At 38.1% G+C, this 12,624-nt stretch overlaps 1 protein-coding gene across 2 annotated transcripts in view; it reads left to right on the top strand.

Annotated features, from left to right (window-relative positions):
- Positions 1-12,624, top strand: part of CACUL1 (CDK2 associated cullin domain 1) — a 64,482-nt gene that overhangs the window by 24,120 nt on the left and 27,738 nt on the right. The window lies entirely within an intron of this gene.

Here is a 12,624-nt window from a genome sequence, read left to right as displayed (position 1 = left end):
ACATATATTCTTTTCTTGTTGTTAGTATAAATTTTTTTCTTCATCTTTTTGCTGCTCATTATAAAATCTTTATTCATTTAACTCATATATTCAGTGCCTAGGCATTGTGTATAAATTGTTGATGAAACCCTAGATCTATGCTTTATAGCTTTTGAGTGATTTGCTTTCTAATTCTTCACTCCACCATCTACCTGAATTTTTACCTGAATCCAATTTATGGACTTCTGGTCTCACTGTGGACTCTGTCCACTTCTGCTGTTCACATGCCAGTACCCTAGTTAGGGTCGTCATCATTTCTCAAGTGTTTTACTGAAATGCTTATCTCAACTGCCTTACTTTATTGATGTACCTTAATTTATTTAACCAGTTTTTGATTGATGAATATTTAGGTTACTTCCAATCTTTGGCTGTTACTAACAGTGCTGAAGTAATAGTCAGTCTTGTAAGCAATGTTGTTTAAGTTGTATCAAGTTGCACTCCCCTCAGTTCTGTATATATCACAGTGTGTGTTTTCCTTTGCCCTACTAATATAGCCTATTATGAAACCAAATAATTTTTAGTTATATATTAATATAGGAATGATTCCTATTAATGATTAAAATATAAATCAGGGTGATATTTCTTTTGACGTTAGTGTTGTTTTGTTTTATTTTTTGAGATGGGGGTCTCACTCTGTCTCCTGGGCTGGACTGCCATGGTACAATCGTGTCTTACTGCAGCTTTGACCACCCCCCCCCCCCCCAGGCTCAGGTGATCCTCCCACCTCAGCCTCCCCAGTACCTGGCACTACAGGTGTGTGCCACCATGCTTGGCAAATTTTTTGTGTTTTTTGCTTTAGAGATGGGGTTTTGCCATGTTGCTAAGGCTGGCCTCAAACTCCTGGACTCAAGCGATCTGCCAGCCTTGACCTCCCAAAGTACTAGGATTACAGGTGTGAGCCACTGTGCCCAGCCTGATGTTAGTGTTTTTAAAAGGAGTAATATATGATGTAAAACCAGGGAATTTAGTTTGTTTTTAGAATCAATACATGTCCCACTTTGAGTTCAGCTGTATGGTTTTATGAAGTCTAGCTTCAAAATGATTCCTTTTATAAGATTGTAAAGTTAGTAACCATTATTAAATAGGGAAGTGGTTTAAAATATGGGGATTTGGGTCTCTGTTTTCAGCTCTGCCACTCAGCAGTTGTGTGTTTGCCTCTTTACGAAACATGCTAATCTATATCATCTTATACATTTTCTTGACATTAAAATGAAGTAAATTTACTAAAATATCTAGTTCCTTCACACTAAGGTGGAAGGTATTTTCTCAATATTAAAGTAGATTTACTAAAATATCTGTAGTTATTTACACTAAGGTGTTTTTTCTCCTGCTTCCTGCCTGGCAAATGCTTCTTCATTCTTTTCTTAGGCTTAAATTCATTTGTGTCAGTCTGTGTAAAGCCTTCCTGGAACTCTTGCACTCCTCAAAACACAACAGAACAGAACAGACTATTGGCATTTCTTCTGTGGATCCATAGCAGCTCAGCGATAAGAACTCTATTAGGGTAGTGATTGTGTTATTGTTTCTGCTTCCCTGTCTTTACTGCTTCACAGGTCCTCCCTTGAGGGGGTAGGGACTCTGTCTTATTTGTCGTTTTATCCTTAGTGTCTGCCACCGTTACAACTCAGCAAATATGTGTTGACTGAATGCTGAGTAACTAAATATGATGTATATGAATGCAAAGAGTAGGATAATTAGCTTCATATGACCATTACTCCTATGCTCTTTAGATTCGTAGGCATTTTATTTATTTGTTCAGTGTGATGTGTGTGGCCTAGTGTAATCTTTATTTTATACAGACCTTCTGGCAGTTTTCATGGGGGACAGATCAAGAGTCTATGCCAGGCTTTATGAGCCAGAAACATTTTATTTGGTTGGGCATTTTGTTGGCAGCTCTGGTTTTCATAATGAAATATTGTTGTTATAAGCCAAAACAAGAGTGTGGGAGCAGTTGCATTTGGCAGATAATCAGAAATTTAGTGCTGGAGTTGTTAAATCAATGATTTGGACCTACAGGGCGTCAGCCTCAGTCAAGGACATCTTAAAATAGCTGTGGGTTTGTATAGTTTATATGTCAGAGGGACTTACTTATTTTTATCTGAAGGCACATCCTGTTGGGGGGATTGAAGACTATATAAAATAATGTTCCCATATTCTCCAGTTATTTTTGGTGTTGACTTAAAAACTAGAGAACGTGGTTTTCAGAAATTTTAGATTAATTTGTTGAATGTAAATATTTTTTATGTGATGGCATCATCTAACTTGCTGCCTCTTTTTTTTTTTTTTTTTTTAACACGTTTCTTTTATTTTGGAAATAATGACTTTTCTACTTCAGGAACTTTAAAAAGTTATTTTTGTTGTTGTTGTTAAATTAACAAATAGCTAAATCCCTTTAGTATTTTCCTTACTATTGTATTTCACTGTATGTATAGCTATACATTTTAACTTACTGCTGGATTGTTTGAAATTGTGACAGTATATTTTGCCTTAATTTTTTAAAACCATGCCTTTTCTTGTCCTTATTAACTCCCCTCTTATTTATTTATTTATTTATTTATGAATGCATGAGACAGCGTCTCAGTCTGTTACCCAGACTGGAGTGCAGTGGTGTGATTCTGGCTTACTGCAGCCTTGACCTCCTGGGCTAATTTCTGGCCTCAGCCCCCTGAGTTGCGGGGACTACAGGTATGCACCACCATGCCTGGCTAATTTTTGTATTTCTTGTAGAAGGGGTGTTTTACCATGTTGCTGAGGCTGGTCTTGAACTTCTGGACTCCAGTGAACTTCCTGCCTTGGCCTCCCAAAGTGCTGGGATTACAGGCATGGGCCATCACTCCCAGCTGTTCCTTCTTTAAATGTGATAATGAAAGTCTGTTTATTTTTATTTTTCTGTATCTCCAGAACCTCAAAATACAAATTTTCAATTCTGGCACTTTCCTCTACTGGTGAATGGAAATAGATCACTTTAGAGAGTAAGTTGGTTTACCAATTCAGTAAATCATATTCTGAATAGTTTTGGAAAATTCTATGGAAATGTTTAGAAATGACCATACTTTTGGTTAGAAACCAGGACCAGGACCCTCAGACTAGGACCTACAATTGCCTGTTGGATTTGGGTTTCATCTTGTAGATACCTCATACTGAGGTCTAAGTCTAAGTTCCTCCTCATTCAAATTAGTTTCTTTCTGAGGCTTGACATTTCATATTCGTCTTTGCTTTTTCTCTCTTATTTCTGGGTGCTAGTTAAGATTAGTGGAATACTATAATATCTCTTGCTTCTGTCTTCTTTCATTCCCATTGTTGTCTTCCTTTCCCATGTCACCATTGGCTCTTGCCTGCACTGGTGTAATATTCTTTTAATTGGTTTGTCTTCCTGCAGTCTCTTCTTTTGGCTAAATAATCTAAAACCCTAATTTGATGGGCATACTTTCTTGTCCAAAAATCTAAATACTGTTCACTGTTTTTCTTAATCACAGCTGATTTTTTGGTCAGTGTAAAAAAACTGAGTGGTTTTATTGGTTGCAGGGGTTTGTAGTGGGAAACCTGATGTATCTTATCCAAGTATGCAAGGTACTCTATTGGGTCTGGTGGTGAACATAAAATTGATAAGACTAGATAGTGTGGACCACCCTGCCTGCTGAGAGCAATTACAAAAATTAGACCAAAGAACTAACAAAAAAAGTGAATTATAGGGCCAGGATCTAAGAGAAGAAAGAATCTCAGAGAGGAACCTAATGTTTGAGCTGTTTGTCTGCTGGGGTCACCCATTTATTCTGGAAAACGAGGCTAATGAGCTGAGAAATTTAATAGAGCTTTGACACACTTGTGGGGGTGGGGTAATAACTTGGAGTATAAGTCCCATTAAAACTGAAGTACCACATCCCAGGAGTAGCAAGAATAAAAAAATACAGACTAGCTTTCTTAGTTGCTAAAGCTTGATCCTTGATTGGATTAAGATGGTCTTGATTTGCTAGAGCTTCGATTAAGCTTACTAGCAGCAAAAGTAAATTCTGGAGAGATACCATTATCCTAGGCATCAAATTGTTTCCATAATATTTCATAAGCAGTGTCTGGCACTTAATCAGAAATAACTAGTCATAGTAGGATATGAGGCAATCGTCAAACCAGGCGAAATTTTGAAGTACTTTTTAGGTAAGAATTGGGAGAATTCATCACCAGTAGTTTTTTACTTCAAAGAATAATAAAAAGCGTTTTTCAGACAGAAAGAAAATGTTCCCAGATGAAAACTTGAAGATTCAGATAGGAATGAAGAAGAGAAAAGATAAATATGCAAGTGTAGATCAATGATAATAATAATATCTTCGAGGGTATAAGTATAATCAAAACTCATGACAATAGTGTGTAAGGTTGAAGGGAATAAAGGTTTAAAATGTTCTGAGGCCCTTGCATTGTCCAGGAAATGGCAAAGCACTACTTTATTTTAGAGTATGATAAGACAAGAATCCAGTGTGTAGTAAAAGAACATAGTTAACAAGACATAGAGGGAGAAAATGGAGTAATTTTAAAGTAAAGAAATCAAGAAAGGACTTTTCAAAAAGTGCAGAGAACAGATGAGATAAATAGAAAAATAGTAGGATAATAAACTTTAACATATCTGTTATTATATGAAATGTTAAAGACCAAGTGCTGCATTAAAAAAGGTAAACAATTTCAGACTGGCACTGCTCCTTGTGGAGCGGGGCCCCCGTGGGCAGTGTGTCTAGAGTGGCAGCTCAGAGGCAGTTCTGCACTCATACTCACTTTTAATTATATGCAAATTAAGGGCAGTCTATGAAGTAATTTCTAGAACGAGGGGAAAGGTGGTAACTTCTGGGTTGTTGGGTTGTTGCCATGGAAAGGGGCGGTAACTTCTGGGTGTTGCCATGGTAGTGGTAAACTGACATGGCACACTGGTGAGCATGTCTTACGGGGAGGTGCTTCTGCCCCGACCTGTTTTTAGCTAGTCCTCCATTTGGTCCTGATGTCCAAGCCCCACCTCTGGAGTAGAGCTCTGTCTCCTACCCCAATTATGTAAGTTGAGAACTTTCACCTTTTTATTTAAAGGAAGCACTTATCGCTTCTCTTTGGCATATCTGAATTGCCAGCATCATTTCTCTTGTTCTTTGGAGCCATTGTTAAGTAAGGGTTGTTTAAACATGTGCTGTGATAATTGTGACAGTTGAACTAATAACCGAGATGGCTAAGTGACTGATAGATGGATAGTGTCAACGGTGTGGATATGCTGGGCAAAGGGCTGATACATATCTCAGGCAGGATGGAGCTGGATGGTGTGAGATTTCATCATGTTACTCAGAAGGGCACACAGTTTAAAACTTAAGAATTGCTTCTGGAGTTTTCTGTTTAATATTTTCAGATTGTGGTTGACTGGGTAACTTAAATCTCAGAAAGGAAAACTGGATAAGGTGGGGGACTACTATAATGGATAGATGAATATAAAATCTTTTAAAACTGTCTTAATGACATTTTCACATTTCATTTTTTCAATGTGTATTTCTGAATCCAGAATCCAGTGAAACAATTGTGAAGCATCTTCTCCCCAAGTAATGTTGATACATTTATTATATATCCTAATGTGTGTTATCTAAATGAGAGTATATTTTCACCAAATAAAAATATTCTGACATTTTGATGTAGTAGTTTTATAGTCAGGAACCCATTAACAGTTCTTTTGTCAGTGCTTTGGAACTCACACTGTAGTTAGCCCCAGTAAACTCTGTTTACACAGAGATTTGGTTCCCAGGCCAGGACAGTTAACACTCCAGTGGGAGGAATAGCGCCAATATTACTATCGAGCATTCAGGGTCCTGCTGAGGAGAGACCACAGAGACAAAGGTGCTGGGAAATGTTGCAGTTTTTATCTCAAATAGGGCTGAATTTACAGTAGTTTAAATATTTAACTTTTAATTAAAAGGAAGTTAACTGATTACATTTAAACCATTTAAATAAAATCAGAGTAATATTGATGTACAACTATATGTTGGTCTTAAGCAAAACAAATGACTCAAATAAATTAATAATGGAAATTAATAGAAACTAAACAATCAGTCAACAGTACTTAACTTTGATTCACTATTTATAGACTCCAGTTTGCATATAAAATCTCGACTGCCAGTTTGCCAGTAAACCCAGCAGTCCCTTGGTGTTTATAAAGTCAGAGCAAGGATTGCTTTGCTATTTATTTCTTGTCCAGTGGGTGGCAGCGTAACTCAACTAGTTATCTTGTATATGGTTTGTTTTTTTTTGAAATTTTTAATGCGTTTTAAAGGTTTTAATTTCTAAATCTCTTGTACTACAAAGTGTATTCTAAGAAAATATTCTTTCCTCCTCCAAATACTCTATTCCTTGCTAAAGTAAATAAGATTTTAGATAAGAAAATCACTTGATATCCTTTCTTCATAGATTTGAAATAAAATAAATATCGTTGCAACTGGTAAATAGCCCTTTACATGTGTATTTTACTGAAAATGTTTCTGAGTTATGTGGAGATCTATTTTTTTTTCAATCCTACTAGAACTTAAAGCAGTTGTCATGGCAAATTTATTAACCCAAAAATTTGCCAGGGAGTTACCCTAGCCCTCAGTCATTCAATAGGCTCTCATTCAGACCATGATTCTAATAAGTTTACTATCTTCCTTTGAAGGCAAGGATTTTGTTTGCTTTTTCATGTGCCTTTATAGGGCTTAACATAATACCAGGACCAAAATAGAGATCCAGTAAAAAGTACTTAGTATAAGTTGATAATAAAAACATATGCTGGCTTTACCACTGACATTACCAGAGGCATGTATTTGTTTCAGGTAAAACATTATTCAGAACTTGGAAAATGAGCAGGAGAGTAAAATCACATAAATAATAGTTGTTTGCATTTGCATCACAGTATACAGAGTACAATTATAAATCGTATTTTTTTAAATATACTTTGAGATCAAACTGTGTAACTTCAGTTTGAAAAGGAAAAAGGTTTCCTTTACAAAATAATAAGCAAATAGATGTAAGTAGTGTAAGTTAGTGTTTGCTAAGTGTTGTATATGAGATGAAGTATGTAGGGAAGTGAGAAGTCACTTAGACTATCTGGCTTCTTTGGATATTTCTCCATTTAGTAATCCTTGAACCTTTTATAGCTGCTCAGTGTCACCTAGCTAGTTACTTTCAAAGCTAGGATTAGAATGCAGATTATCTCATGTAGATGAGCTAAATGAACCCAGGATCACAGAAGCCCAGATTTAATTCTGTTTACTATTTAAGTCCAAATAGTATTTGGAAAATGAAGGAAGTCTTATTTTAGAAATAATTCAAGAAAAAATTTTCATATAATAATAGCAGTTAACTTTGCAAAGTAGGAAATCTAAGTGAAAAGAGAAACATCTAATGTTAGACTCAACTGACTTTATTGTAGCTTTCAATTGAAAACTGTGCTTACGGTTTATATGAGAGGTGTCTAATACATATGTTACTGCTCTTAATAGCTCCTGAAGATCAGTTACCTTCTATATCGCTACTTTTTGGATATTCTAATATGGAAATAATATCTACACAGCAAGAATGAGAATGAAATGTCAGATGTATTTGTCTGTTTGGGAAGAAATTCTTTTTTTTTTTTTTTTTTTTTTGGGAGACAGTTTTGCTCTTGTTGACCAGGCTGGACGCAATGGTGCGATCTCGGCTCACCACAACCTCTGCCTCCCAGGTTCAAGTGATTCTCCTGCCTCAGCCTCCCAAGTAGCTGTGATTACAGGCATATACCACCACACCCAGCTAACTTTGTATTTTTAGTAGAGATGGTGTTTCTCCATGTTGGTCAGGCTGGTCTTGGAACTCCTGACCTCAGGTGATCTGCCTGCCTCGGCCTCCCAAAGTGCGAGGATTACAGGCATGAGCCATTGTGCTGGCCAAGAAATTCCATTTTTATGAAGTGTCTTTGTCAGTTTCCAGTGTGTCATGGGTGTTGCTTCTAGAGCCCTGACACATTTGTCCATGGCAGTATGGTATTGCTCTGCAAAGTCATGGAATAAGCTAGGCTAAAAACATATTACCAATTAGTAGTTTTTGCTCAAGTTAGTCTATCTAAAGGCAGATTTTGAGAAAAATTCCCAATTTGATTGAGAAAATAGTATTAATGATCTTTGAGATGGCATCCAGGTGCATTGCATGGGATACAAAATGCCAAAGTTGTGCTTGGTATTATAGGAATGAATGTTAAAGGACTTTGAATAAACTATTTGAGAATTTTTAACATTTCTATTTGACTCTTTTAAAAATAGTTTCCATTTCCCTGCTGAAATTCTCCCATCTTTTTGTGCATGTGGCCTGCTTTTTCCACTTGGTCATTGTATATGTTAATCATAGTTATTTTAAAGTCTCTGCATGATAGCTCCATCATGTGGGCCATCTTGGTGTCTGTGCATGTTGAATGTTGAATTCTTGACATAATTCTTGATAGTGGGCTGTGTTTCTGCTTTTTTGGTCTTAGTTTTTTATTGAATGTTGTACATTCTAGCATACAAAAGTCACTTACTTATTTGAAGACAGCCAGAATGGTTTTGTGAAGATAAAAGCACATATTCTTAGTTTTTTTCATGTTTCAGTTTCGTGGGATGGGGATGGGAGTAGTCAGAGGAGGAGGTATATAAGTATGAAATTATAGAACTTTTTTTGTATTTTACATCTGCATTGTCCAGTTAGTCATGTGTAACTATTACAATTAAAATGAAGTAAATATTTGGTTCCTTAGTTTAATTAAACACATTCCAAGTGCTCAGTAGCCACACATGGCCAGTGGTTACCATATTGGATGGTGCAGATATAGAACATTCCCATCATCACAGAAAGTTCCTTTGGGCAGTACTGACCCAGATCATAGTATATTTAAGTCTGTTGGCTAGTAAATTTATTTAAACAAATCATCCTCTTCTGAGATTATTGAGATACATCAAATTAGGGTGACTGACTAACCAACCAGTCTTCCTTGTTTAGCTTCAAAAATTAAAGATGACAAGCTTTCTTTTCCCTTCCCTTCTGTGAAGGTATGGTATGTATATCAAATCTGTCTTTTCCTTTGTTACTCTGAGGCATTTCTGACACTTTTTAGGACCATGTATATATATGTATATATATTTTAGTGGTATTTCGCAGATTTGACTATTTAAACTAGACACTGAATTTTTTTTAATATAATTATGCATAACATTATCATCTAGTTCTACCTTTTTTAACTTAAAAGTTGCTTTGAAATTACTGTCTATATCTGTATGAAGTTAGTGTAACAACCTGGTAACAAAAGATGTATGACATCTGATTAAATAGTACATTCAAGCATCTTACAAAAATAGATATTCTTAAAGTGTGTGTTTTGAGGACCTCAGAGGGTCCCCAGAAGCCTTTCAGAGGGGTCTGTAAATGATGATGGATAGACGCTGATGCCTTAGTATGAATCTTCATTTCCACATGCTTGCAGGGGGAGGAAGCCAGTTTCATTAAGAATGTCCTAGGTGAAACGAAGAAAATTATTAATTTTATTAAATTGTGACTTTGACTATACTTTAAATATTTTATATAAAGAAATGGGAGACTGCATACCACAGTACAGTGGTTGTTCTGAGAAAAAGTGCTTGTGATTGTATGAATTTTGAGCTAATTCTTATTTTTCCCCATAGAACACTATTTTCACTTGAAAAAATGACAAACTATGGTTAGACTTTGGTATTTGACAGACATTTTCTCAGAAATGAGTGAAGATTGTCACTTCAAGGAAAATGACTGACAGTATTTGTTACCAATAATGAAATTTGAGCTTTGAAGTGAAAATTAAAATTTTGGAAAATTGGTATCTACCACCATGAGTTCGATGATAGCTTCCCAATACTTAAAAAGACTTCTGATGAGATAGGTGGTGATACTATCTCATCAGAAATGTATTTTTTTAAATATTATATAATGAAATCAACATTGGGAAGATCTACATAACTTAAAGAATCAGTATTTTCCAAATGACCAATGTGTGTTGTTATAAAATGTATGTGGAAAAAATCCATTAAAAGAAGAAGATAGACCAGTGGGTTTTACTGGAATAGAGTACAAAAAATTGATTGATTGTTTCAGAAAATAACACTTCACAACTGATTTAATTGCAGAAGCAGATATGAAAATCTAGCTGTCTTCTATTAAGCAAGGCTGTAAAGAGGCTTGTAAAAATGTAAAAACAGTGACACTCCTCTTACTGAATTTTGTTTTGGTAGATAGTTATTCTTCATAAATAAATATGTTAAGATGTGATGAGTTTGTTATTGTCATTTTAAAATGAATTAATACATATTTTTAGAACCTAGTTTTAATTTCTATTATAGTAAATACAGATACAACCTGCATATAAACAAAAAGCTTTTTGGAATCTTCAGTTATTTTTAGGAGTGTAAATGTTTCCAGAGACCAAAATGTTGGCGAGAATCACAGGAATAAAACTGACTATAAGATACATTGTTAGGGAAAGTGCAGATGTGTGTGATTATACCTTAGCATTTGTGTATAAAGAGCGCTAAATGGGACATTTATTTTCTAGTGTAGGCATAAAGTTCTTCTGGAAGGATGTAAAAACTAAGTATTGGTTGGTTCAGGGAGGAAGGAATGAAAGGAAAACGTTTACTCCAAACCCATTTGAACTCATTTGAATTTTAAACCAGATGAATGCATTACTCATTATTTTAAAAATATTCTCACACAGCTATATTACAAAACGCAGGGAATCTAGGTCTGTTATGAAAAATTGGATCAAGTTTGGAGTAATGGTGATGGCAGCGGCGGCCCATCTGGAGTGGCTGCTGCCATGACGCCACTGTAGGAGGGAGGCACGGGTGGGGCTGCACACTCCATGGAGCCGGCAGGAGCCAGGGACAGGCAGGAGCCTTGCCTCTTCTGAGCTGTGGTGGGAGCTCACTGGGTGCTGCTGCAGCCGCCGCCCAGTCCATGGCTGTGGACTCAGGCATCCCTGCATTCTTGGGGGCTCGATAAGGACCCCCTGCCCTCGCAGGCTCAGAAGTACCTGCTCCCGCTGCCTAGCTTCTCCCTCCTGTTGGGTCCACTGTGATCTCGGAGCAATGTTGGGGCCGAGTCTAGGCGCTGTTGCAGCCTCGCCAGGTATGTGCGCACACAGGGCAGTGCTGAAACACCAGCCCCCTGCTGCCTCAGCCCCTCTGGACTTTGGGCACTGATGAGCATAGAAAGAAAGCCGAGGGGTGCTGAGGGCAGCTTGGCGCTGGCCTGCAGGTGCCCCTTGGCACCTATAGCTTGGGTGCCATGAATGGCTGCAAGAGGCAGACAGGTTCCTGGGTGGAAGAGGGTGGGTTCCTAGTGAGGCCCCACCTTCAAGCCAAGGAGGTTAGGGACCAGGCTTCCAGTCCCATAGACTGGAGTGGGAACTTGTGGTGCCTTTTCAGGCCTGCCCATGGACCAGTTGGCATGTACTTTCTCCCCTCTGGGCCTATAAAAGTCCTGGGCTTACCCAGAGCTGAACAGAGGTTGAGATGACCAGCTGCAGAAAGGAGCCACTCACTTTAGGGGCTGCTCTCTGCTGAGAGCTGCACAGATAATGGGATGACCAGCTGCAGAGAAGAGCTACCCTCTCTGCTAGGAGCTGAACACTTGTGGACACCCTGGCTGTGGAAAGAAGCCGCTCCCTGCAGTTTTCTCTGAGCTGTTCTGTTGCTCAATAAAGCTCCTCTTCGTCTTGCTTGTTCTTCCTGGTTGCAGGACAAGAACTTGGGACCCACTGAATGTCAAGGCTAAAAGAGTTGTAACACAAACAGGGCTGAGACATGTCACTTGTTTGTCACATTGCAGGTAAAGAAAAGGAAAGAAGAGCTGTGGCCCTTTGGGAAGGCCAGACCTAGAAGCTCCCGGAGCTGGGGCTGTGACTTCCTCTTTGGGGCCCTGTGGTTCCTGGAGTTTTCAAGCTTCTGGGCACCACCATGTTTCCCATTGCCAGCTGTGAAAGCTGCTTGTGGTATCCTTGGTTCGGCCACAGCCTCGCAGAGAGCTGGCACCCGTGCTAGCACCTGGAGCTGCCTGCCTGTTATAGCAGCCAGCATGCCTGTGCTCAGTGGCCAAACTCCACGCTCCCTCACACACCCCTTGCCATTCTATACCTGACTTGCCTTGGCAGGTGTGGGACCCAGGCTGGTAGCGTGAGTCCAACGCAGCCAGCCAGGCCAAGTGGGTGAAATGAACCCAGTTGGCTGGGCAAAACTTGGGCAAAGGTGCCACCGGCCACAGAGGTTTCTGGCTAGAAAACGACACCCCAAAGATCCTGTAACCATGATTATTATTTTTCTGGCAGTTTTTTTCTTGTTTTGTTTGGGGAAAAAGCAGAGCTTGCTTGTTTAGGGGTCAAAACTATAATGCCCGAGCCAAATACTGTTATTTTGAAATAATGTAAATCAAATAGGTAGCAATTTCCCCAATGGGGCCCAGAGCCTATTGAACTTAACTTTTAAGGAGAAACCATTTGATGAGGTTTTTTAAAAAATGGCACTTATTTCTAATTTCCTAGTAAGCAGATTGGGTTTATTTTAG

This window comes from Sapajus apella, unplaced genomic scaffold, assembly GCF_009761245.1.
Source record: "Sapajus apella isolate SASKATOON/1434 unplaced genomic scaffold, GSC_monkey_1.0 scaffold13, whole genome shotgun sequence".
NCBI lineage: Eukaryota > Metazoa > Chordata > Mammalia > Primates > Cebidae > Sapajus > Sapajus apella.
Note: the sequence above shows the minus strand (reverse complement) of the source record. Positions and strands in the feature narration are given on the sequence as shown.